Source organism: Taudactylus pleione, unplaced genomic scaffold (genome assembly GCF_031769625.1).
Source record: "Taudactylus pleione unplaced genomic scaffold, aTauple2 ptg000170l, whole genome shotgun sequence".
NCBI classification, from domain to species: Eukaryota; Metazoa; Chordata; class Amphibia; order Anura; family Myobatrachidae; genus Taudactylus; species Taudactylus pleione.
Window position 1 is genome coordinate 1,391,552 of NW_028284572.1, and position 25,656 is coordinate 1,417,207.

Sequence of the window (25,656 nt, forward strand, 5' to 3'; positions counted from 1 at the left end):
GGACGGGGGGATTAGTGTTAGTTAGTTTAAGGGGATAGGGAGGGTATGTTCTCTTTTAAGGGATCCAAGTATGCCTGGGTTGGGGTTAGGCCATACAGGGTGGGGGGTTATGGGGAGGTTTTATTTATATTTATTTACTTTGGGGTATATGTATGTTTTTGATATTTGGATAGATTATGATATTCCCTGTTGCTTTGTTATGGGATAATTATATTAAGATTGGTAGTGCTGGGGTATCTATATTTTTTAAGGGGGAGAATCAATGATTATATACTGTACTTCTCTTATCTCCAGACTCACTGGCTTGAATGGCACCTTCAAGTCATTTTTAGGTTACAGAATACTCAACATATCCTGATATTTATGTATCATATTATATTCTTGTGTACATTGCTATGCGTTTTCACATCTGCCTTAACTCAAATATTCTGCATTTTCTATTTACTGTTGAGTGTTTGTTCAAAAATTCAATAAAGAATACTCAATTTAAAAAAAAGTAGCTCATATTATGAGAGGATACATTTAACAGAATATACATAACTTTTTATAAAATGAGGCATTAGACACCCCATGAAAATACAAAATAAAAGTACACATCTACTTCTATACCCAATACTCTCCATATTTATGTATGGACTTTGGGTCTCATTCAGACCCGCTCGCAAGCAACAAAGAACTCGCAAGCGGGTCGATGTAGAGGCCCTGCGCACTCGCAAGCCCCGGAGCGAGAGAGAAATTCTCTCGCTCCGGGGCTTACTACAAAAGGGGCGGCTGTCGATGGTGATCGACAGCTCGCACCGTTTTGTAAATGGGGCGGGGGGGTGGCTTGCCAAACAAAGGTGTTCCCGACAGAACGCCTGCCATTTGGGGGCGGCCCCACTGACATCTAATAGAGCCGAAAGCTCACTGGGGCTTGCGGTACACGAGACCCTACCACAAGGGTCTCATTGCAAGCCCTGATGGTCACGATGGTCTTGACCATCGCGACCATCAACCTGGCCGCTCGCTAAAGCTGTGGGTGGTCACCCACAGCCTAGCGAGCGGCCAGGAGGCAGGTCACAAAATACATGCGGCCGCCCTCATTCAGAGCGAGCGCTCACATTTTGCAAGCGCCTCTGAATGAGGTCCTTTGATATATCTAGCTCATAATATGAGCCGTTACTTTTCCAATAACACACAAAAAAACAGTGTATATTATATTTAAAACCTTTTAATAAAATTTGAAATAGAACCATGTGTAACATATGATGTATATATAATAAACATCACAAGATTTCTGTGCACTCTATACTTAAATACTTTGGTACACTGAACTCAGGACTATTGGTTGGAGTAGGTTGTTGGGGAGTAGTAGTAGACAGTGAATCTCTAAAAAGTTGACCTCTCTGTCCATTCTTAAATGTACTGTCTGCAAATGCTGATGGAGACTCTGGGATGTAGGCCCAAATGAGATGGGACACTGAGTTTTTTGTGCATACTGGGATGTAGGCCCAAATGAGGTGGCTGACTGAGCTTGTTGTGCATATTGGGATGTAGGCCCAAATGAGGAGGGAGACTGAGCTTGTAGGGCATAATGGGTATGGGGCGGCAACTGTGGTGGTGTTGAGTGGATTTTGGTAAATAATTGAGAGAGAAAATCACGTTTATCGCAACTGACCCTTTCCTGCATGCTATAGCTACAATTTGCAATAACAAATTGCTCTGCAATTCACATTCATTGTCCATGAATCGCTGCAGTCTGGCATTCTCTTGAGCATGCCATTCTGAATCCAGCTCTCGTAGTTGCTCACACAGAATATTAGTCATGGCTCTTGCAGCAACCTCTATTTAGTCTTCTTCTTATGTGCTGGGACTGTGAAAACTGACAACCAAAGCAAAAAAATTAAAATAAATTAAGCATCACAAATGTTCAAATAATGTATGCAATACATGATTGTAAATGGCACAAATTAAAGAGCAGCACTATCAACGCATCTGTGCATGCTGTGATCATCCTCTAGCACAAGTTGATTGCTGCAGCATACTGTATAACACCCTGCACCTAATCATTAAAAAGACAAAACTTGTTTAATATTGAAAAATGTACCAATAAAGTCACAGTTATATGTGAAAAGTTTGCACAATATTTAAGTGTTTAGTACCATTTTATAGACAAAACTTAGTATAAATTGCAAATCACATACGTTAACGCTGTACAACACAGTTTTTAGTAAAGTTAATAGAGGGGAACTTACTGTTACCATATAGGGTGGACTTGTCTCCCTAGGTATGTGGCTGGGACTCTGAACCCTGGCTCTGCGACAGTGCTGTTACATTTGTTTGATTCGATGCCGATGGTAGATTACTCTGTTCCATCATCAAGATCATAATCAAACAGGTCCTGTGACGATGCTGGTCTCTGCTGGCTGCACTCAAGAGTCGATGAAGGCATGCAGATAGTGTGCCAGCATCATCGGATGAAGATAGGGCAATGGAGTTGCATAGTGCTGTATGCCCAAAAACAGTACTGCACAAATCATATGAGGGCCACTCCATCCTACCCATACCACTGCAATTTCAATTGTGGTCATGGTCCTTTGTATAAGGTTTCTAAAGAGACTTTAGCTTATTAAGAACTTGCTGTTGTGTCTTCACAATACCCCTTCTGGATAGAATCTTTGCAATGTTGCCAAAGATAATGGAATCCTTAACAGTGAGTGTAATTTGGGCATTTATTTCCTCCTCTCCCCTCACATGTAATCACTCCTGGACCTCCTCCAGCTTCCAATGAGACATGATCTCAAATGAAATGCCACTCTCCCCACTGGCACTGCCATTGTTCTTCTCAAATCACTGGCATTCTTCTACTCTGCCCTCTGGCACTCTTCTCCTCTGCCCATTGACCAGTGGCACTGCCACTCTTCTCCTCTGCCCACAGTGCCCTCTGGCACTGCCACTCCTCTCCTCATCCAACTGTGATCAGTTGCACTGGCACTGTTTTTACTCACCTGCCTGTCTGAGCTGAATGTATGCAGCACATGTGGTGTCTCTCTCTCTCTCCACAGCTGAAGCTGATGATGTCATCAACATGCATCAGGCCGCTCTGGCTGGCCAAAGAGAAGCTTCTAGGTGCAGCCCAGGAGTAAAATCCCAGGTTGCATCATTCAAACTTTACCCAGGTTGACTACCCGGGTCTTACGTCCTGGGAAAACCCTGGTCAATTACAGGGGCGGTGACCTGGGAACATGTTTCCGGATTGGTGCCTTTAAGACATATGCAAGAGCTAGGAAGTTTTGCCGAGGCCTGGCAAAAACTTGTGAATCTCAGCATGTCTGAAAGGGCTATTAGAGGGGATGTATAAAAGTAGTGTGAATATTAATTGTAAATGTTAAGATGTGGAAAGCAGGAGTTGCACAATTTCTACCAATTAGTGGAACTGATTCGGATTTGTAAGGAAACTTGATGGTTTAGGCACAAACCTGGTGGTTCTGGTTCTGAGCAGACACAAAACCCATGCTGTGCATGAGCAGAATGTGTCCTGCGTGATTGCTCATAGTCCACCCTTAGCAGCAACATGATTGAAATGCTGCGGCATATGGGGACGGCGACCAGGATGATTCCAAAAACATGGAGCCCCATTTTGTAGCCATGCCGCACCCAAGGTCTGTGTATGCAAATTTCCTCCTACCCGGCAGAGGGGTTCTGATGGCCAGGCTGAGTAAAGCTATAGCTTAGGCACAGAGCCGGCCCTAGGCATTGGAAAACTAAGCAAATGCCTAGGGGCTTCCAAGCCCTTCTAGGGCCGGTGGAGGTTTGGGGCAGGCCAACGCTGAGGCACCTGCTGCTGGCTGGGCAGAGACTCTGGAAGCTGTTATTGCCACTGCGCAGTGTCCACTATCGGGGCTCAGCTGACAGCTCTGATCTGGCCCAGTAGCAGCAAACAGTGAGTGGGCAGTGGCGGTTTGTGGTGGCAGGGCACCTGGATGACGGTAGTGGTTACATTGGTTAGTGCTGGGGAGGCATGCACTGGCACACGGCCCACCAGCCTGAGCCGGGAAAAACAGGAACCTCAAGTTGGGATGTTCCTGTATTAATTTGCATGAATCAGTCCTCTACTGAATATATTCACCAGGACATTAGTTAAATATGGAACATAATACCAGCAGTAGCTTAGCTTAGATGTTTTTAATAACTATCTATCATATTGAACAGATAATACAAATTACAAGCCAAAATTTGCATTAGATATAAAAGCAGTTGTACAGAATATCAACCAGCATGCCAATTTTTTTTTATAGTGTATTCCATCTGCTGAATGATCTGTGTAACAAGCAACATCTAAAATAAGGCTAATAATGAGAAAATGGTTAAAATAATTATTTGGATAGTCATTAAACCTTTCTAATATACTGTATAGCAATATATATATTAAACTAATAGTGGTCTTCAATACAAATAGATTTTTACACCTCTCTTTTATTTTAATGAAAACAAAAAAGAGTGTATAGAGAAGTTAAATGTAACAATTCACATAAGTGACCTTAAGTCCATCTTCTATATATATGATGTGTGTAGACGGGTCCAAATGGTGACAGTGTGGATGTGAGATACACCTCGGTGAGTAGCTAATTGTGTCATTTTTTGAATTGTACATTTGATGATGCCTTGATAAAATGGGTAACACCTCTGAAACGTCGACCACCACTGCTGTGTGGACTGCATTATTTCATTTGATTACCGGAGTGCCATCCTTATATATACAGCCACATACCGCTGCTGCAGGACGTGCACCCAGGCTGCAGACAATATCATTAGGTGGAGTGCAGGGCACTTATCAATTTAAATATTTAAATAGATCAAAAAGATCTACTACGCAAAAAACAAAAACAACAAGTGATTAATACACAGAAATTTCCATGGGTGATGCAATACAATGAGTTATCCCACCAGATCAATAATATTTCCAAAAAACATTGGAAATTAATACAAACTGATAGTGATCTGGATTTATCTAAATGCGATTTGTTGCCTTGTTATTCAATGTCTAGTAATTTAAGGGATTTATTTGTAAAGGCCGATTTCTCTGGGCTTGGAAAGACAACAAAAACAATTTTGGTAAAAAAAAAATCTGGGTGTTATAAATGTGCGCGTCACCTGCAGATATTTACGTACAGGAGACAAATTCTTCAATCCCCACTCAGGCAAATAGTTGCAAATTAAACATCATTTATCCTGTGAATCCTCATTTGTGATCTGTCAGATCATCTGTCCCTGTGGTCTTACCCTTACCTATTGATAAGACCACCAGAAAATTCAAGGAAAGGACGGAGGCACACAGATCCTCCATTTGAACTACATTTTACAGCAGGGTTAGTGATCAACCTATAGCCCGTCACAATATATTCAGCCTAAGATATCGCATGATCGATTGTGTCCTATCCCTCAAACGAGGTGGGGACTGAGGCAAATTATTATTAAAATGTGAGGCATATTGGATACACTATTTGGAATTGATCCTCCCCAATGGACTCAATGAATTCTACCATTGACATATTTTCCTTATACTCTATATATTTAAATTCTTGAGATTATATTGATAACTGCTATAGTAGTGGCTCATATGAATTTTATACTTTCACACTGATACGTGGTGACGTCATCACTGGTGCACGCGCCCTACTGTTGGCTCCAGAGGGGGATGCCGCTGCACATACTGGTGAAGGGGATATAAGGTTAGCTGCCTGTTTTCATAAGTCCATAATACAAAAATGCAAAAAAGGACACTCACCAAATCTTCAAATGAATTAGCCAGCAAGGTTTATTTCACAAAGAAGCCACACTGTTGATTGTCATGTTGATGTTTCAGTCCCTTGAAACCTTTATCAAGACACTTTCTCCATCAATACATAAATCCACCATCTCATACAGTAGATCAATACTGAACTAGACCAGGAGCCAGCTTATATAGTACTCTCAATTAATTAGAGCCACCACCTTCCAAGCTGTAAAAAACCTCCACTGATAAACTGTAAGTAGCCTCAAATGGTGATATATATACATTAACAAACTCCTAAATTACTCCATGAAGACAATCCAGTGGTAGACAGCCACGGCTAACAGCAAATCAATCCACTCAGCTGTTCAGCCGGTAAGTACATAAAGCCTGAAAACTTCATCAATTCACACATTGGGTTGCCTAGATGGCTGATATTAATAAGTTTAGATTGACTTATTCAGACAAAGGGCCTGATTCAGAGCCGTTCGCTATTTGCGGTCGTTCATTCAAAAACAAGGGGTGGCTATTCAAATGATCCGTTCGCAAATTGCAGTCTGTTCACACCTCTAAGTCTGAACGAGCGAGCAAAACATACGCTCGTTTATTTGATAAAAACGCCCCCTGGCCGCTCGCACCATACGTCATGTCCGCTATTTATTAGATTAATCGAGTACATCGTACAGCGTATGAACTGCTCGCTATTCTTGTGGTTGGTTTTTTCAACCGCTATTTTGCGAGCAGTTCTGAGTTAAAAAAAACCAAGTGACGTGGTCAATGACGCTGCTGTATTAATTATGCACTCCCTTAAAACGCCCGTTTTGACCTTTAAGCACGCCTGCGTTTGAATTCCTCTCCCCCGTTTTCAAACACCTTCCCCTGTTACCACCCACATACGCCTCATTCTGTCACTCAAAATAGCAGGCACTCGCTATATAGCGTACAAACGATTTTCGGCCGCACTGACTGGTTCGCGCATGCGTACTAAAAACCGTACGCATGCGCAGATGTGCGAACATCGCTCGGAACGAGCGTACGGCCGCTAGCGAGCGGCTCTGAATGAGGGCCAAAGAGTGCTATACATATATATATATATATATATATATAGATAAAAAATTTTTTACAGTTATTACAAGGTTATACAATAAAAAACATGAATATGAATAAATTAAGAAAGAAAAATGTATACACACATATAGAGAATACAAACTCATATATTCCAATGCTGGCTCACAAATCTTTAGTATATATAAAAAAAGAAAGAAACAAATCACCTCTGCAGTAGTTGTCTCTTGTCAAAATACACGGTGTCCAGCCATTTTACGCTTTAGCTCCACACAATATTAATTGACATCCAGAACGGTAAAAAAACAATATATGGTTATTCACTTGATGATTGAGTGATTCCAGGTATTTGTGTTTGGTAGTATTTGAAAAAAAACTTATAATTGTCTGCATCAAGATATTTATTAAAAACCTCTGTTTATATAATTAGTGTCCATCTCTTCACAAAGTTCAATACTCATAAACAGCAGGTGATCAGCCTGAACAGTTTGAGCAGACCACAAGAAGATTATAACAGTTTTATGTATCAGCGTCAATAGTACTACATCACAGTCCGAATGAAGATATATAGGGGCTAATTATCTCACCCACAATGATGAAATGGTAATATCCTGCAAAGACACCTGATGACATCCAAACATGGAATGCACAGGAACCAGAAGTGACGCGTCGCCCACTGCTGCAATGCAAGACTTAGTGTTCAGGTATTACAAGAAGGGACTAGGGGAAATTATTAAATAGCTCAGTGTCTTCAATCATGTAGTACTGTATCAACCTAATCCTACTGATACAGTTTGGTTACTGTTAATATCACATACAATATAAATGGAGTCCAGTCACTGGCAGTAAAGATAAGAACTCAATCAAACATACCATCACCCAATACACCCTAAACATATTATATGACAAATGTAGAAAAAAAACAAATATACAAAATCTGAAATAAAAAAATAAAGAAAAATCACTAAATATAACATCACTACAAAAAATATAAAAGAGAGAAATGATCTCATCATTATCCCATCAATAAGTTGTCACATAAAATATACTACAGTGATTGCCAGTACCACAGTCCTTAGCATGGTGGGATGTGTGCACATGTTTGCAGCGCAATCGGCAAAGATGCAAGAGGACACATCTGTAGTAAAGTCCACAAGGTCAAATTATTATATATATAATGAAATCCATCGAATAATGGAATTTATGGTGAAAAGCAATTTTATTACCATTGTGTGGATGTGCAAAGGATGATTCAACCAGCAAAGACCTGCTTGTTATGCAGTCTGTGTATCAAAAGCAACCATTTTTTGTATCAGTATCCAACTTGCCTGTTGTGGATTTGGTCTTCTGGTCGGTCTCAATAGTAATTGCTTTAGATTCGGACCCCTGAGAAAAGCACACATGGGAGAATTATTGCTTACCCCCTTGAAGGTCAGCTCAGAGGAGATAATTGACCAGTGCGTCCTCAAGGATCTCTGCATATGATTTGATCATAGGTTGTCATGAAGATCATCATTTCAGAATCTATAGGTTTCTTAGTAGTGGCATGTGAAAACCTCTGTCTGGCTTTAAATAGGCATCTCTTAACAGTCTTGTGTGAATATCAACATTCCAAAAAACATTCACCCATCTCTGTCAGTTGTATCTTGGTGGCTTTCACAAAACTGTCAAGAACTGAGAGATAGGTAGGCTTTCTTTCAGACTACTAGCGTGGTGACTTTTTAAGTGCAATAGAGTGTTCAGAATTCGTCTCCTTCCAAAAGAGTGTAGAACTTAATTTGTCGCCAATTTGTGAAAAGGTAATGTCCAAAAATGTATGGACTCTTACTCTACCTGCGCCATAAAGTGTATGGGGCTATCTAATGCATTGAGGGAGCTAATCATTGGGTGGAATTCAATATCAGTGCCATTCTAAAAATAAAGCATCTATAAAATGTTTATAACAAATGATCTTGTCCAAACTGATTCTATATTTTTGCTCATAATGGTGCATGTAGAGGTTGGCAAATGCAGGTGCCAAACTAGACCCCATGGCAGTGCCTGTTGTTTGGATGAAAAAAAATTGAAACATATGTAAAGTAATTTTTACTTAACACCAAATCTGCCAACTCTAGCAAAAACTCTTTGGGTGGCCCTACATATCGACCCAGCATCATGGGGTATCACTGTGTATAATGAGGAGAATACATCCATAGTGGCCAGCCACACATCATCAGTCAAACCACTTAAGAACATAATTTTGTCCAGAAAATTTGCTGTATCCCAGACATACTGTAATATAATGACCAGGTGGATCCACCTTTAATTTGGTAGTAAATATATAATTGGACAAATGGGATGCTCTACCTTTAGGAATTATGCTATCCCTTCATCCAGCCAGCCATGGTGGACTAGCTGGTCAATCCTCAAATCCACACTCCACTTCACCTCATACATGGGATTAGAGGTAACTCTAGAATATGTGTTGTGGCAACACACCTCTCTATTGTTGGCAACACACCTCTCTATTGTAGGCATGCCAATCTGGCACCACCATGGCTCTGCCCTTATCGGCGGGTGCAATCACAATCTCATCTTTCTTCAACAGACTTATTGCCTGGCATTGGGTTTGCAGATAAATTGTCATATCTACCGCCCACCAGGGCTGATGACATATCCTGTTCAACTAATCTCAAAAAAGTTTATCGAAGAAGGATCAAACATGCAGTTACACTGTAGGTGACTTGAAACCTGCAGATATATTAATACGTTTTTCATCAGCAAAATTCTCTCATAGTCTGAGCTTGAGCCCAAACTTATAATGATCCAAACTTGACCCCAAAGTTCTAACGACCAACTAAAATTATTAGTAGGATTAGATTGATACTACATGATTGAAGACACTGTAGCAGTCTTCAGCTATTTTATATTTTCCCCTAGTTTCTGCTTGTAATACCTGAATGTATATGCTATATGCTATGTTTGCTCTAGCCACTATGTCTTTAGCTATATGCATCTCTTATTATACTGTGCCTTGATAAAGGCTCTAATGGGGACCAAAACGTTGGCAACTATTTCTATGCATGCTAATAAAGCTTATGTATTATTGTGAATAAACAAGTCTGGAGAGTGCCTTAATATCCACAACCCATGGAGTTACCTTTTGGTTTTATATATATATAAAGCAGGGCACTCACCAGTCACTCATGAGAGGGTGAAGCTTTATTGTAACTGCCCAGTCAGGTGTATTTCCTCTTTGCATGCAAAGTATGTGTCTGGGAGGCTTACAGGGAACACCTGTTAAGCAACACTCTGTGCCAATGATGCAGATCCCAGATAGGGGAGATTCGGTCATCAGTGAATGCAGGAGTTGTTGTCGGTGAAAAGTACAGGTTTCCCTGTGTATGTCTCCCAGCAGTCTGCATGAGCAGGCACAGATATCTAATAATGTTACCTCCAGTGGTATAAAGGTAGTGAGTCTTATATATGGATAGGATGTAGGCTCAATGCAAGCTCCTGACTAAGGTGCTATACTACACAGTAATTATTACTATTATTAATTGTTATTATCATTTTCATTATATAATAATTATTATTATCCATACTTAAGTGAAATTTATTTTATGCACCAATGTAACTGTAGCTAATCATCTAGGCTGTCCCTGTGCAATAAAAGCTTGGGTATTAATGTTGCTGGGTAAACTATTTGTCAAATTGAATCCCGGGCCTTAATAGAATCAAATGCTAATAGAGTGCTCAACCTTAATTGTGTGTATACTAATGTTAAACAGTAATGATGATGGAAAATGTGAGATAATTTTTTTTATAATGGGTGTAGGAGCCGGCAACACACTTCCCAGAGGTCAGTCAGTTATGGACCTGTCATATCACAGACTGCCCAAATACTGCAAGGGCTCTGGTATACCCATCATTGTCCATTTAGTTCTCCAATGCATATCCATTGTATCATTTTACATGAATAAACCTTACTTGTATGTCAACATTCTTTGACCTATATACAACAGAAAATTATACCTTAAAGGTTCTGAATATTAATATAATAAGCGAGAGAGCATGTCTGTCTTTTCGTCTGTTAATGCACGGCCACAGTTTTGGACCTAGCTTCCCCAAATTTGGCAGGGTGGTGTAGTTTGACCAGAATTAGGTTTTTGTCTAGATTTGAACTTCGTCAGGGCCATACACTGTCACACAATTGCAAACAATGAGGACACTCTTAAATTATACAGGTTCCAGGGCTAGCTCCAGTGGAAATTGCCAGTCTGCCAAAAACCTGTGAGAAAGCTATATAAATATAATTTTAACCTCAGTCTAAGCAAACTTGATGACTCATGCAAGTTCATATTAAAACTAAAGCCTCTATGTTTGCATGCAAGGGTTTAACTATAACTTTGTGGGTCACTTACTGTAGCAAGAGCATAAAAGGATCCCCCCAGAGGTAAAAAAAAAACATACATTTGCCCGCACATAGAGCACATTCATATTATGCCACATAGAGCCCATTCAGGTTATGCCACACAGAGTTCATTTAAGTTATGCCACACAGTAATACCTCTTATACACATTATGTTATGCAGTAGAAGTACTACTTTTGCATAATGCTACACTTTAATGCCCCTTACACATTATACCACACAGGGATGCCCTTTAAAGATTATGCCACAGAGTAGTAGTGGCCCATATAACACATTATTCCACACAATAGTAGTGCCTCTTACACATTATATCCCCCCAGAAACTCACCTCCCCATGTCAATCCAGCAGCCTCTCGCCTCTCCCTGTGTGCCGTCAGCAGCCAGTAGGTATGGATTTGGGGCCAGGCTGCCAGATAATTATAGATGGCACTTCAGCAGGCAGCGACAGACATGGACAGGCACCAGTTGCAAGACAATTGGAACTTGTGGACTGGAAGCCAATCAGGAGCCACCAATGCTGATTGGCTGCCAGTCCATGAGCTATGATATCCTCACAACCAATTGCGCTGTCTCTCCATGACTGCCTGCCAAGTTGCCAGCTGTAATCATCATTGCTGACACCTGGGCCCACCTTGACGTCCCTGACTGTACCGGCCCAACTTGTGTGCATGACTGGGTGCCAGGGAAATGGAGGGCCACAGAGGCAGCTCAGACAGCATAGCAGTCGCACCTCTTGCATGTTAGCAAACAGTGGGGTCCTTTTCAAGATAAATTGAATGGTGTTATAGGTGAGGACAATATAAATAAAGGCTGTGGGTATACTTCATGGTCCAGTCTTCAACCCAGGCAATGCCAGGTATCCCAGCTAGTTTAAAATATTGAAACAAAATGTGGCCACAGTGCAACATGAAACTCTGATGAGGGTATGAAACAGAGTAACAGCAAAAGCTATAAACTCAAATACAACATTAACCAAGCATTACATAATAATTATCTATATATTTCTAACAGCTAAGCAGTATTTAAAAATACTGCACTAACACAAAATGGTATAGTTCTGATCACATGCATCATTTCAATTTTGTCCGACAAATCTTATCTAAAAAAACCCATAATGCTTACAACTTTTGTTTGAAAAGGTAATACTGTAGGTTTACAAATTAGTAAGATGGCCAGTGGTTGTTTGATCATGCAATTAAAGATGTAACCGAAATATATACACTACTTCGTGTAAAGGTCACAGCTTTTATTGAATAATGTAAATTGGTGGCTAATAAAGCATTGCAACCAATCAGATTTAGCCAATAAAATTTATAGTGGCTGACTGAAATGTCCACTCCAATGCAATCAAAGCTGTGGAAGACTCACCTCTCCTTACTATGACAAAGTATGGATGTCCTTGTAAAAATGTGCCCAGATTCACAGGTAGGACAAACTCAGCTCCCAAATGGCCACTGAAGTATAAAGCTTTCCCACTATAACCAGGTTCCTACAGAACTACAGTCTTCCATACATGTGCTCAGAATTCAATAAATTCAAGAATGACAGGAGTTATGTAAGAAAAATACCTAAGCCTAAATTATTCTGAGCCACCTCATCAATTCTGCAAAACAGGACACACTCCAACTTCAATATAAGGTGTTGCATAACCTTACCACCTGACTGCAAAATTAATTTGGTATGTTACTCCTTTTCCTAGTCCTCTAGAAAGAGAAGCGATCTCAAAAGCCCATCCAAACTTGATGAAGGACCATATCTAACCAGACTAATGTTACATTAGCCATCAACTGTGGATGGTACATCTGAAAATAACCACTTTCATCTTTAAGATGAGGTGTGTCTTTCAATTGATCAAAATCATTCCCACCCAAGAGAATCCTTAAGGAGTCTGGCCTCCTCCATCTGCTCATTGCTTAGAAAAGAAGATAAATGCCTCCCAATACAACCCCCTTTTTAACCACTCGACCACCCAAGAAAACAACTACCCTTAAAGCCAAAGTAGAGCATTCAGTTCAAAAGATATATGAATGACTGACAAACCAAACTTCCTGAACAGTTCCCACTTCATCTATTAAACGAAAATTCCTGAGAGTGAATAACCAAACCAAATAAACACCAACAAATGCCTAGGAAATAAACGAAGTGCAGCCTAGCCAAAGATATGGAGAAATGCAACCCAAGTGAAGGCAAAACTTAATAATAAATGAGTAAATAGTCTACCTGTCTTATTTTAAAACCAGTGGAACTGATGATCTTTGTGAAATTAGTATGTCAGACTTCTCAAAAAAAAGACCATCAAACATGGATTTAGTGGCAAGATAGGCACCATCGGGCCTGCTCTAAAGGATTGAAAGGCAATTGTCAAGTTTTGTTGAGCCTGCACATACTGTAGTCCCTGACCAATTGTTTTCTATGGGAAGAAACTTTGGACAACAACCTTAAAGGCCTGTCAAAATAGGACAGGGTAATTCTTAAATGAGGCAAGGTTATTCATATGATAATCTTTCAAAGCTATTTCTTCCCTACTACAGAATTTTTATGGGTTGGATAAACAACTTAGAAACCTCCATTAATGAAAAGGGCCTCTATATAGATTAACATGACTCTCAAGCCAAAGAAGTGGATGTTCATACAAGCATATCAGTTTAATCTCAGTGGCAGAAATTTTAAGCATTAGAGTTTCAGAGAGCAGCATGCAATCTATTCTAGACATGGTTCCATGTGCAGTGGAGAGACAGGTAAACTCCTTTTAAACAGGATGGAACACTCTCCCTATGTCTAACAATTGCAAAGTTTTTGCAAATGTTACACCTAAACAGGGAGATCAACTACCACTTCTTTGAGTAACTTGCTTGTCTAATTGTGAGGAGGCAATAATGTTGAAATCGCCAAACACTAATAATGATCTATTAATAATGGGGCTTAAAGCAGCAAAAACAACAACACCAAACTTTTATTAGCTATCAATGCATCACAAATGACATATCTCATTCCTGTCTGGGTCAGCTATTAAAGAAACTGGGAAAACCTGCAAATTCTTTTAGCCAGAATTACCACCCCTCTAACCTTAGAGTGATAAGATGCTAAGGCCACTATAGGTCAATTTAACATATTTAGCTTAAGGATTTACTGGGGAACAAGATGTACGTTCTGCAGAAAAAAACACATCTAAGTTGAGCTTATTGAGATACATCAGAACTTTCCTACATTTAGCAGGGGAGTTAATGCCTTCCACATTCCACAACACCACCATAATGCCAGACATCATGGAATCTCAGGGAACCATGGGATGATAAATATACAATTTATGTCAGTAATATAATATGCAGTATACTTGCAGAATACATTTAAAGAGAAACACAAGAGGGAAGGAAGAGACAAAGACAAGTGAGGGGGACAAGCTTACGATAAAAAAATTAAGTAAAACTGTAAAGATTTGTGCAATATACAACCTTACTTTCACTAGCACCCACCAACCCTCCAAAATTCATTTTTTGAACATAACATTGGAAGTTTGTGATAATGCGATATTGACGTATACCTTCAAGAAGGAAGTTGACACCAACACATTTATAGATTATACTAGTAACCATCAGAATATTTGGCTATATAATATTCCAGAAGGATATACGGGTATAAGTAGAATTAAATGAAACTGTTCCTCTGAGATTAAATTTTTAGAACAAGCAGATCAGCTTTGTGAAGCTTATAGAGAGAAGGGATATCCAATGACCCTGATCTCTAAAGCTAAAACACAAATACAAGCCCTTAGTAGAGATACCATCTTGTCCAGGTCCATCCGTAAAAAGGACAATACAAATAGGAAGTATTTTGATCTTTCAGTAGTCTTCTCCTCTAATTTTAATAAAGTAAAATAAATCACTAAGATTATTAAAGAAAATCATTCTCTGTTATTATTGGATCCCCTTTTGAAATAAAACCTAAATGTTAGGCCCTCCATCATCTTTAAAAAAGCAAATAATCTGCAAAATTATCTTGCCCCTAGCACTTTTGTTTCCAGGGAGAAAAAACATACACGATTGTTACCACCCAAAACGTAAGGTAATTTTTGTTGTAATCACAATAAATGCATTAAACAAAAAAAGTAAAAATATGTGTTTCTACAGTTACACAAATAGAACATAAAATTAAATTTTTCATTAATTGTACAACCACATATGTGGTACAGTATATGTACTACAATGTGACTGCAACCTGCAGTATGTGCGATGCACGATTCGCCCCCTTAAACAATGGTTCCTGGAACATCATCGTAATGTGATTAATAAAATTCAATAATTTGAATTACCCATTCTGTCCTGGTATGTTTTGTGGTGCAGACCTTGCACCAGTTTAGTTGTCCTTCTTTGTACAGTCTCCAATGTATTAATATCATTCTGGAGATATGGCCTCCAGAACTGAACACAGTATTAGAGATGAGGATGTACCAATAACCTATACAGTAGTATTATCACTTCTTTCTTTCTGCTACTGATTCCTCTCCTTATGCAACCAAGATTCTGACTTCCTCATTGCTTTGTGACAATGTTTGCTTGCCTTTAAGTCACCTGGAATAGTGACTCCTAGATCCCTTTCCTCTTCAGTAGTTCCAGTATAGTGTCATTAATACTATATTTAGCCTTTGGATTTTTGAGACCCAAGAGCATGATCTTGCATTTTTTGCCATTAAACTGTAGTTGCCATGTTCTTGACCATTCCTCTAGTCTACCTAGCTCATCAATCATTTGTTTTACCCCTCCTGGTGTGTATACCCTGTTGCATACCTTTGTGTCATCTGCAAAAAGGCATAGTTTCCATTCAATACCATTTGCAATGTCACAAATAAAGATATTAAAAAGCACTGGCCAAAGTACAGATCTCTGAGGTACTCCACTGGTAACATTTCCCTCTTGAGACTGCACTCTGTTTAATACAACTCTCTGTTTCCTATCGTGTAGCCATGATCTTATCCATTCAACTATCTTTATATCCAATCCCATGCTTTCCAGTTTATTTAACAGTCTGTGATGTGGAACAATGTCAAAAGCCTTACTAAAGTATAGATAAGCTATATCCCCCCTTTATCTATTTCCTTAGTCACCCAGTCAAAAAAGTCAATAAGATTTGTTTGACATGATCACCCCCAGTAAATCCATGCTGTTTGGGATCCTGCAAATTGCTGGATTTTAGATAATCTACGACTCTTTCTTTTAAGAGTGTTTCCATCAATTTACTACTACTGATGTAAGGCTCACTGGTCGGTAGTTGCTTGCCTCTTCCTTGCTTCCACTTTTGTGCAGTGGGACAACATTTGCTCTTTTCCAGTCCTCTGGAATTACTCCAGTAGCTGGTGACTGGTTGAATAATTCTGTTAATGGTGTTACCAGCACCCCTTTTACCTCTTTTAGAATCCTTGGATGTATCCCATCTGTCCCCTTTGATTTATCCACTTTCAGTTTTGAGAGTTCTGTTAGGATCTTCTCCTCTGTAAATGTGCATGTTCCTAACTTATTTTTCTAATTACACCTACAACTTAACTGTGGCCCCTTGCCCTCTCTTTCAGTAGTGAATACTGAACAAAAATAATTATTAAGATGATCAGCTAATACATTGTCTCCCTCAACAAGACTCCATCTTTCTGTCTTTAGTCTTTTTATTCCACCTTTTGTTTTTCTCCTTTCGCTCATATACTTAAAAAAAGTTTTTCCCCCTTTACCCACTGATTATGCCATTTTCTCAACAGCTTTTGCCTTTGCACATCTGATGACTTTCTTAGCCTCCTTCTGTTTTACAAGATACACCTCTTTGTCTTCATTATTTTGCGTCTGCTTGTATTTCCTAAAGGCCATCTATTTTGCTTTCACAATTCTTGCTACCTCTTTCCCAAACCACACTGGCTTCCTTTTCCTTGTGGTTTTCCTAACCCTTTTGATACAAAGGTCTGTTGAATTTAATATTGCACTTTTTAAATTTTCCCACCTCTCCTGCACTCCTTTCAAGTTCCTCCACTCTGCCAAAGATTCGGTTACACATCTTCCTATCCCTGCAAAATCAGCCTTCCTAAATTCTAACTCCTCTGTTTTTGTATGGGGTGAGTCAGTATCTGTCTTTATAGTGCTTGATGATCACTGGTTCCCAGGTTTTCACCCACTTTTCCTCAGATATTCTGTCTCCATTTGTAAGTATTAAGTCTAATATTGCATCTTTCCATGTGGGTTCCCTCACCAATTGCTGGAGGGTGGCTCCCTGCAATGAATTCATACTTCTAGTGGAACTTGCCACAGACACCTCCCAAGTTTATATCAGGTACAGTAAATTAAATTCTCCCTTGATTATAACCTCTCCTTTTAATGCCATTTTTGTGATGTCCTGTACCAGTTCCTCTTCCTGACCTGGTTGTCTGTAGATCACCCCATTACGAAGAATCACTTTCTCTCCTGTTTCTATAGTCACCCAAAGGGACTAATTTTTTTCTTCAATACTATGTATTAATGTAGTATTTATGGTTTCCTTGACATACATTGCTACTCCTCCTCCTATTCTTCGGATTCTGTCCTTCCTAAATAAAGTATATCCCAGTACAGCTATGTCCCAGTCATGATTTTCATTGCACCATGACTCCGTAATAGCCACAATATCCAGATCATCCCTTGTCATTATTGCAATTAGTTTGGGGATTTTATTTCCTAATCTCCTAGCATTTGCACACATTTCTCTTAGAGTTTTATTTGTTTGCTTATTTCTCCTGTTCCTAGGGATGTTCATCTCTCTGTCTATGTTTATTTAGTTTTGTTTTGAATTATCACTGTGGATATGCTTCATTTTCCATTTGCCAGCAGAAATAATCTCTTTATAGGGGGAGCAGATTTTTGTTTTCTTGTTTGGTTCACCATCCCCCTCTTCTAGTTTAAATAGTTCTTGGTGAAACTTTCATACTGTTCACTCAGTATTCTAGTTCCTTTTGAAGATGGGTGCAGGCCATCATATTTGTATAAGCTTCTATCTTGCCAGATGGCGTGGCTATGGACTGTCCAAATCCCTCCTGATAACACCACTTCTGTAGCCAAACATTGAAGTTTCTGATGCAATTATTTCTATCTCCCCCTCTGTGTACTGGCAATACTTCTGAAAAACTTACAGTGGTTGCCACCTGCTTTAGAGCAGTCCCTAACTTCCTGAATTCATCTTTTACTGCCATGACTTCAGCATTGGCCAGGTCATTTGTCCATTGGTGGACAATGACATTCACCGCTCCATCTTTTCTTGCTGCCAAGAGTGGAGACCATTCCAGGTCAAATGGAGCAAGGATTGTAATAAACTTGCATATATATATATATATATATATATATATATATATATTTACAAAGGAGCCTTGACACAACAGATGATCCATATTAATTACTTGTTTGGAGGCTAATGTTCATTGTGGATTCACATTGAAATAGTGCTACATTTAACATAGGACAACAGAGATACCTTCTGCAGGGGTTATCTGTTGTGATTTTTAAAATCATACTGAACCAGTCTGTATGTAATTGTTTTGTATTGTTTGTGTTTTATATATTTTATATTTTTTGTCTTTTATGCATTATGTAATAAATTGTTTATTTAGCGCTCTTTGTCTGGATCTAGTCATAAGCTTTATAACACCATTGGGTCAATAGTTTAAATATCTATATAGTGACGTTATATCCTGATTTACATTTTTGGCTGATATAGGTGTGTTTACAGGTAACACCTTTTAGGAGCAGCTTATCTATAGACATTATATTTAGATTTATTCTTTTTATGCGCCTGAATTTTATGTGCAAACATAAAATCTTTTGTTTTTCTGTTATAGGGAAGATCTCTTATTTTGGCCAGATGGCATCAACTTTACTAGTGATTGACATTTTCCTTTTTTTAAAGACATTTTAGAGTTTTGGCTGAGCTTGTTTAGTCAGGAGGCTTGTCTTGGCTGGAATGAGCATCATATTAGAATAGTCGTATACTAATTGTCTGACTTTGGCAGTAACCAGAGGTCAACAACACCATTTTGCCAGGTGGGTCATCCATTAGGCTTGATAAGTAATAGTAGGCGAAAACCATTTGTTAGCACCTGCTGGGTGGCCAGGCTAGATTTCAGGGCATCAATGTAGGAGTCTGATCTGCTCTCTTTATCATTGCCATCACACAAGTTACAGTTATTTTGTAGTCAATAAATTGATGACCAAATTTAAAACTGGTATTGCTGCCTGTGTGGTTATTTAGTAGAGTTTAAGATTGCTATTACCCTCCCTACTAGTACATAGCTGGCATATGCCACTAAGGGGCATTGGGGCATTCTAATCATGGGTTAAAGTTTACTGCACAGAAAAATTATTGATATTATAGTAGGTAAATGATGAGCACAAATGTGACAGAATACCTGTCAGTATAGAGAGAAAAAAACATTTAGCAGCATGGGCATCAGAATGGGGGAGCAGCTTGCCCCTCTAAACATGTGAAAGGAGAGGTGGCCACGGGGACGGTCAGAAGCTGTGCTGAATAGCAATAGGCTGCATAGCCCCTGCATCTTATGGAGGGGGAGGTGTAATGTGTGGTCTTTAAGTTAAAACATCACACATTACACTTCCTCCTCCATGCGGGGCAGGGGCTGTGCAGCCTATTGCACAGCCACGACCTGAGTTTGACCATCTGCAGCTGCTGCTAAATTGTTTAGGTAAGATAGAGGGAGGGGAAGGTAGGAAGGGAAGAGGGTGGAGGAGGGGGCAGATGCCGTAACAATTTTATGTTGCCCTCCGACATAAAATTGTTCCGATGCCCCTGTTCAGCAATAAAAGGGTTAAGGCTCAACCTTTTAGACTTTCTCATTGTTTACTATAGCCAACAGAATGGTATATGGAAATTATTGTCACCTTAAATGAAAATAGTTTTTCCATGGATTCCATAAATACACAATAAACTAAAGTCACCAATGTGAAGTTTTAAATTACAACATACTGTAAGTAAAACATATTTTCTTTCTTGTAGGTGTTACAAAATATGTAAAACTTTGCAAGGTGTTATCTCTCACTAGTTTCTCACCTTAACGAGTACATGATTTGCATTTTACTCTTTTTTGTACATCTTTCACTGCAAGTTAATTATAAAACAAATTGCAATGTGATGTTTAATAAATAAGGTAAAGAAATAAGGATTAGAACAATATTAGGTCTAATTCAGAGATGGAAACAGATGTGGTTGCATCTTATGGGCGTCATCTGTCTGTTACTTTATGCAAACGCTGCTACCAAGAGAATGAATGGACTGAGATGGCATTTTCAGCATCTCTACATATAATACAGTCTGGTGCATCTGTAGGTGCCTCCAGCAATCACAACATCAAAACTTGCACCAGTCCTATGGCAGGTACATATTTACCATCAAAGTATGGCCTCCAAAGTGAACAATTGAGTGTCTGAGTGCACAGTCACTTCAGTGACATGCCCGTGATACTCCCATAACATGGCCATGGACCTGTGCATCCGTTTTGCAACATCTGTATCATTGACCACAAATGCCCAGCACGGTTCCAAGAAAGCTCAGATACTGTGTGTCTCAGTCGCAACAGGTTCTTTGTGCATACACTGAGTAATGCATGCAGTGTTTGAAGACTCTGTCTGAAAACACCACTGATGGAAATGCAGCTATGGATGTACTGCACTTACAGAAACCCAACAATGGAGTTGAAACAACACTTGAAGCAAATTATACTGGAAAGTATAGTTCTGAAGAAGGAGCAGCTATGAAAACACAATGATACTCAGGCACTGGAGAAATGCACTGAGCAGGCTTTTAAGAGGGTTGGCTGATAGGTGATTCCCTGCATGTGTCATCAGTGCTGGAGGTTAGTGCTAACACCTGAGAGGTTTTATGTCATCTCTAGCCTGAAGCTGAGCCCAGTTGGATTCTTTTGAACTTTCTGATTGGGAAGACCAGTATTCAGTGGCCTGCTGAGTGTTTGGAAGCAGGACAATCAAATCCATGACTGCTAGTACTGATAGTATCACCTCCTTATTTTGCTGGTGGTATGTTGCTGGCATGTGGGATTGGCTGTTTGGGGAATTTCCATGCCATTCATGTTATCCTGTTTTACTTTCATGACTTGCCAAGATGGCTCTAAGTGGTTATGGAGTGGGACTCTGTCTGCTGGTTTGGACTGTCCGCAACTTCAATGACAAGATCAAATGGTCATTAGTCATATTTCAGGTTAAGAAGTTTGGTTCTGATATCATTTGTCTTATGGAGACCCACTTGACTGAAGGTTAGGTGCTGGCATTGTTAAAACCTTAGATTGGATGTATCACTCTAACTTTTATCATAAAACTAGGGGAGTTGCTGATTTGATTAACCACTTGCCTTGCACAGTCGCATCATATGTGACCATACCTGACTGGGCTTTCCCTGACATGGTCACATCTGGTGCAACCAGTCAGAAATACCCTCTAAGCGGCAGCAGGAAGCTAATCCTCCTGCAGCCGCCTACATCAGAGGAACCTCCCGGTCCCTCTGCACCCATATCTGCCACTCCAGTGTGTCCCGATCACTGCTGGCCACAGTGATCAGGCACCCCATGGCACCTTCCTCCTGGTGTGTGTTCCATAAAAGCTTCCACCACAGCTGCTGTTGTGTCAAAATCACTGTGGCCAGAAGTGATCGGGTAGCTAGTGCTGCATCTTCTTCTCCCAGCATGTCTGCCTGCTGTAACATCTGTGTGGTTGTCCTCCCTGCTCCTCACAGAGCGATGGCTGATCTGGATGGATCCCCAGCTGTACCCCCTTCTCCTCATGGTGCTGCAGCAGCCTGGCCACCCCTCTTATCCAGCTGCTGATCAGGCTGGATCCCCAGCATTTCCCCCTCCTGCTCCTCATGGCGCTGAAGCGGCTTGTTCTTATCCTGGTGGCCGTTGAACTGCATCCCTGGCTGACCCCCACCCCTTGCTCCTCATGGTTGTGCAGCTGCTCGGCCAGCCCTCTCATCTGGGTGGCTTCAGAACTGCGGACCTTAGTCAGAGTCGGTCGCAAGCACCGATGCGCTCATTACCGACTCGATGGTTAGTCCTGTGCACATGCAGCGGCCACACTGCACGTGCGCAAGCCCCGGAGTGACAGAGAAACTTTGTCACTCCGGAGCTTGTTACCAAAGGGGCGGCTGTTGATGTTGATCGACAGTGTTCCCCATTTGGTAGGCGGGCCGGGGGGTGGTTTCCAAAATGGAGGCGTTCCTTAAGGAACGCTTGCCATTTTGTGGGCAGCTGCTCTGACATCATCAGTGATGTCAGTGGGGAGGTTCCTGCTCCATCAGAGCAGAAAGCTCCCTGGGGCTTACGAGTGCCCAGACCCAACCTTAGGGTCTGGTCGTAAGCCCCAATGGTCACGATGGTGATCACCATTGCGACCATCAACCTGGTCAGTCATTAAGCTGTGACCCACAGCTCAGTGATAGACAAGGAGGCGGCCGTTCAGGATGCAAGCGGCCATCCTGATTCAGTGCGACTGCTTGCATCTAATGACCACCTCTGAATGAGGTCCTGTGTCCCTGGCCGTCCCCTCACCCTCTCCTCCTAGCAGTGTGGCGGCTCTCACAAACCCTCTCATCCGGGTGTCTGCTGATCTGTGTGTCCCCAGCTGCAGTTGTGTGATAACTGTCTATTTTACAATTTTTTATTTCTTTTATTTTTAACATTGATGTCATTTTTTTTAAATTATGGCTGTCCTGTTTCGATCAAGATTGGATATCGGGATTGTATACTATATAGTATACTATGTATGGCCACCGAACATCGATGGTTTGCAAACCATCAATAGTTTATGGCAAGTGTTTTTTGCCATCGATGACGAGCACCGTTGCTGCACCAACTATGGCATCCCCCAACTGATGTTAAGGAAATATCGGTTGCTGTGGTCTCAAACCATCAATAGTTTCTACCTATGGTTGAATCCATTGGCCACTGTTGGTACACCTGTCAATGGCCATCATTACAGTATACCATAAAAATTGCTATTTTTATGATATACAGTGTTTTAAAAAATATATATATATTTGTTTTTATAAAATTGTACTGGACAAGTTTAAAAATATGTTCTTGACCTAATTCAATCATAAAGCAACCTGACAATTTCGGAGCGGTTTTTGGAAAAAATTTTTGTCAGTTAAGTGGTTAAGAAACCTCTCAAATTTTGATTAGATCACATCATCAGGTAGACCCTCTGGTCTGCTTTGTATTTTTTAGGCCTTTGTTACCTCATACTGAGCCCTGGAGTATGAGTTAGCCCTGGAGTATGAGTTAACCCCTGAAGAAAACTGGATTACAGTTGAAACAATCGTCGGGCCAATGATAGCTGATGCGGTGTGCCTTTGTCATGCCCTGTGATTAAACCTGTGGATTCAGCTAAACGTGAGTGCTGGTCTTTTTTTGTTTACTCTGTAGTGAGAGTGTTTATATATATATATGGCTATTTTTCTGGAAAAATAGGTTCAGGAACTGTGGGTGGAGCTACTGTGGGTGGAGCTATAGTAAAACAAATATATATATATATATATATATACACACATACACCAACAACGACCTTTTAAATCTAGAAAATATTCAAGAACATAGGAAGGATCCAGTACTTTGCAAAGTGGGTCAGGAAGTATTCCATCTACCTCAACATCATGCTGCCCTTGTGATTAAACTCAGACCAAACGCACAAGGAAGTGCAGGAAAAACATGCAGCAAAAACAAGAAACCACCGCACAAGAAGTAGATTTTAATTTGGTCTTTAATTTATCAAGCAGCCCATTTACACATCTGAAAACAACAATTATATTGAAAGGTCTTTGTTTTTTCCCAACTAGTAAGCCTGATGAATTCCAGTGGCAAGTGGACTCTTACAGCTTACATCAAAACCTGCGATTACAGGACTATTTTGGCAAAAAACTCCAAGATGAGATTGTGAGTATTACTTCACAGGAAGTACCTGCTCAATTGAAAAAGTTTAAGACCAGGTCTAAATTTGATCCTACGACTGCTAATCCCTTTATTAAGACCTTTTCCAGACTGTTGGATCAAAAGGTGAATAACCTGCCAGTTGATATTAAATATGCTAATAATTTCTCTCAGGATGAGTTTAAAGCTCTTAGGGGTCTGGAAACTAAATCCAACATAGTTATTAGGAAGGCGGACAAGAGGGGGGCCTAGGTTCTATGGTGAGCATTACTGAGGACGATCTGTGAGCAGTGGGGTCTCAGGTGAGCGACATTATGGGAATGATTGCCTTATTGTTTAATGTATACAATAGTGTATTGTGTTCACAATATTTGTATCCCTGATGACGGACATGAGTCCGAAACGTCGGACTAAAATTTAGCACTTTTTTCATCATAAAAGAGACACATGGAGTGCTGCCATTTCTTCTTTTCCTGCGTTAAGGTTTTCTACCTATGAATGGCACCAGCGCATATTAAACCTTATACATTACCCATAGAGTGCCGGATGACTTTGGTTTTATTAATGTTTTTGGGTACGAATAAAACAAATATAATTGCCTATAGAAATAGAGGCTAGGATTCAGCAGATAAGCTAATAGTTTGTCCAAGAGATTGGAAAAAAAAGCAGCTCTATTCCCACCTTTGAAGAACTAATGCTCAGCTACGTCAAGGGCGCTGTAGTGTATGTAGTTTTCAACTTGATCTATTTCATCATTAACATTGGTTATCAGGTGAAAGAGGTTTGAAAATATTCTATAGGCCTCATAAGTAACAATGTTTAGTTGAAGAAAAGTACATTATCAATAAATCAAATCAACATGCCATGATGGAAATTGTAGTTCCACAATGTCTGTATTGTATGTGACATGCTTAAATGAATCAGCTCAGCAAAATGTGTATGTGGAAGCAGTATTATTAAAAAGTTGGCAAGTATAGTTATATGTCATAGGATTCTACTTTATAATACATTTAATGAATGCCCAGAAGCAATACACCAAATAGAAGAATGGTGACTCTTTATACACATCAGAAAGTTTCCTTTTGCCCTTTTGTACAAACTGTGCAACTTTTCCCTTGCTTTGACCATGCTCCATTAATTGTATATAACACTACATGGGCTGGAAATACCTATGTTTTTGACAATCCATAAGAATTTAATTTAATAAATGGCTACTTTTTCAAACTGATTAGCTACTTAAGTTCAAATATTTTTAGTGGATTGGATACACTCTCTATATTAAGAGTAAAGGGCATCTCTGAATGTATTACAGTCTTCATTTGCTTCATTATTGACTAAATATATTTTTATAATTTATAAATAGACTACACAGCAATTTTCAATTAAAATAGATAAAAGTGCAAATGGATGCTTTAGTCAAACAGTGCATACTTACTGCAGCAATTAACACATATATTCTTATTAATAAACAGTGA

At 39.9% G+C, this 25,656-nt stretch overlaps 1 pseudogene; it reads right to left on the reverse strand.

Annotated features, from left to right (window-relative positions):
- Positions 1 to 1,291: 1,291 nt before the first annotated feature.
- Positions 1,292 to 2,570, reverse strand: LOC148521290 (uncharacterized; annotated as a pseudogene).
- Between the last annotated feature and the right edge of the window lie 23,086 nt (positions 2,571 to 25,656).